Source organism: Calidris pugnax, unplaced genomic scaffold, assembly GCF_001431845.1.
Source record: "Calidris pugnax isolate Ruff unplaced genomic scaffold, ASM143184v1 scaffold24, whole genome shotgun sequence".
Lineage (NCBI taxonomy): Eukaryota > Metazoa > Chordata > Aves > Charadriiformes > Scolopacidae > Calidris > Calidris pugnax.
In genome coordinates, this window is record NW_015090922.1 from 21210738 (window position 1) to 21213712 (window position 2975).

Below are 2975 nucleotides of genomic sequence, written 5' to 3' on the forward strand. Positions count from 1 at the left end.
CTGTTCATACGACTGTTGCAATTACAGTAGTGTTGATTCTGTCATCCAGGTGACTAACAAATAGCGGTCTCTTGTTCCAAGAGAGAAACAAAAATCCCCAATTCCAAATCTAAGGTACAAAAAAAACCCCAAACCCACCTCCAAGTGACACGAACCGTGGAAAGCAAACAGTAAACCTGCCAGTGCCTCCATACACAGTTTGCAGCACTTGCTGAACAGCTATTATGAAAGATTCCTCCCTTCTCCCCCTGGCTCTTAGAGCCCCCAAACACGACAGTATCATTGATTTCAGCAGGCTGTCTACATGCAGTAACGTAACTGCTACGCAGCATTTCTGAAAGTGAGATGTTAGTTTAAGCTCCTGCTTCAAACAAGTTTAAAATGGACTGAGACATCGTTCAGCGAAAGAAGTTTGAGGCAGGATGTACCTCAACAGTGCAGGAACCTCAGCTTTTCTTTCCAGTTTAAAGAAAGTCTATTTCTCTAAGGGTCAAATAATGTAGACATCCGTATAAAACACCACACGCAGCTGAAGTAGGATATAGAAATATTCTGCTTAGGGGTCTAGGCTTACACTACATCTAATTTGTGGTGATGTACAGCTTCAACAAATACCACAAATGCACAAAAAGCCACCCCTATGTGTCATCTAACATCTGCAAATAAATGCGCTTGCTTGCTTCTTTTGGAGTGTAAGTTCCAACCACAGATGGTGGCTTCAGAGACTATGCTACTTCTTGATGTAGCTAGAGCCCCACTCATCACAACCGGACAACCATCAGTCCCCACCATGCCCCAAGGAAAAGTGTGACACTAGTTTTTATGAGCACAGACTTCCTGTTGCTTTTTTTCCCCTTCCCTCCTGTCAACTGTCAGCCTTCCTAGGATGGCTGGAGTAAAACTGATCGCAGCAATTCATCTCTGTAGGAAAAAGGAAGGAGGACATGGGTTGTAGCAAAGAAATACGAGGAGTGAGAGATGAAGGAGAACCATGTGAATGGAAGAGTAGACAACCACAAAAGAAACAGAAAAGGCACACTGAAGTCACACCCCACCAATGCTACTGTCATCGCGAGAATGAAGTTTCTCCCAGAGGCCAGGGCATGACTTTCCAGGCAGGCACTTACACAGGAGGCAGTCGGTGCTGTGCAGCGTTCACAGCCAGGCGACACTGCACAGCTAAGCAAGTCTTCCTGAGAGCGCTGGGTCTTCCACCTTGGTGAGTCAGAAGTACGTCAAGCCTTGACTTCAAAGATACTATCTTATGTAAGAGTCCCAAAACTGAAGTCCTACTTCTTTCTCTGTACAAATATTTATAGTTAATATATGTAAAACCGTCTCTTTTCATGCTAAAAGAGCTTCTCCAATGTGTATTTTTGAACTGTAGCCCAGAGAAGTCATACATATGCATGTGACAGGGCATCCTTCCCTCCTGAAGTCTGGTATAAATAAGGCACACTGACTTTTTGTCATACCAGCATCATGTGTGAGCTCAACCAGGTGAGTGAAGACACCACGTTTTTTTCGCCTCTCTCAGAAAAATCACAGTGAATAGACTGGTTCTGCCTCCAGTCTCCCCTCATTCTCTACAAGGAAGGAAAACCAAAGTAGAAGTAACAGGTTATATTCACTGGAGGCAGAACTTGGACGTAGGAGGTGGGCAAAAAAATTAAAAAATAAAGTAAATCCTTTGTCAGGGACACCGGTTTCTGTGGTAAATATTAGGGTGAAAGAAAATAATGATAAGAATCAGGCTAGTTCATTCAATCTCATATATAGTTTTAATTTCAAGCCAGACAGCTCCCTATTGATTGCTATTAAATATTTTGGCATTTGAGCCCGAGTATTTCCAAGCAAACAAGCTGCCTTTCATCTCTGCCAGCAGCCACAGACCGTACACTATACACCTTCACCTTTCCAAACCACCCAAAGTTCACTTTAAAATGGTGGTGGTGGCAGGAGGAGAGCCTACCCAAAATAACCCAAGTATCACAAGCACAGTTACCTAAAGCTAGTTGTCAACCTGACTGTCCCTCTCTCCGTAGACCCAAAGTGTGGTCAGAGAACTTGTGCTACTTGTTCTAATTCCCAGCGATTGAAACGCATTAACGGATAATATTTTCTTAATATTACTTATCAGCACCTCCTGTTCCCTGCAGGTACTTACACCTCATTTGTTACCATGGCATCTGAGCAGCTTCCAGCTGAACAGAAGACAATACAGCAGTTGCTGTGGGTGTCACAGAGAGATCACCCAGCAGGGAGGGGAGGTGGGTGAGCTCACAGGACTGCAAATCAAGCTGGAGCAACTCCTTTATTTCTACCAAGTTGCAGACATACCAAAACTGTTCAAAAAACCTGGTCCGGGGAAAATAAAAAAAAGAAAAGAAACAAACAAACCAAAAAACCCCCGTTACTGACACTGCGCTACAGAACTCCTACCCCTACAGAGACGGGGGTTACCCCCGGCTAACATCCTGCTGGAAAACCGGACACTTTTACGGTTTTCAGGCGGGGGGAGGCCGGGCCTCCCCCTGCTGAGCCCTGGGGGGGTTCAGCCCCCCTGAACAACGGGGGAGGGGGCGCAGAGGCTCGGGGAAAGCCTCCTTTCGCCCCCCTCTCCCGGCGGGGGGGCGCGGATCGGCCCCCGCCGCCAGGCCCGGCCCGGCCCCGCAGCAAACTTTTGTGGCGGAGCACAAGAGACCAGCAGAAACTGACGGACACACAACCCCCCCAAATTATCCACACCCCCGCCCCGGGTTCGTTATTTCTCCCGCGGGAGCCCCCGGAGCCAGCTCCGGCGGGGACGGGCAGGAGAAGGGCAGGAAAAGTTTCCCACCCCCGCCCGGTCGCTCCCCGCCGCCGCCCTCCCGGCACTGGGGGCCGGCACCCCCGCCCGCCGCCACAGGTGCCTGCCGGGCCAGCCTGCCGCCGACGGCCCCGGGCCGGGCCTGGCGGGCGCCGTGGGCCCCACG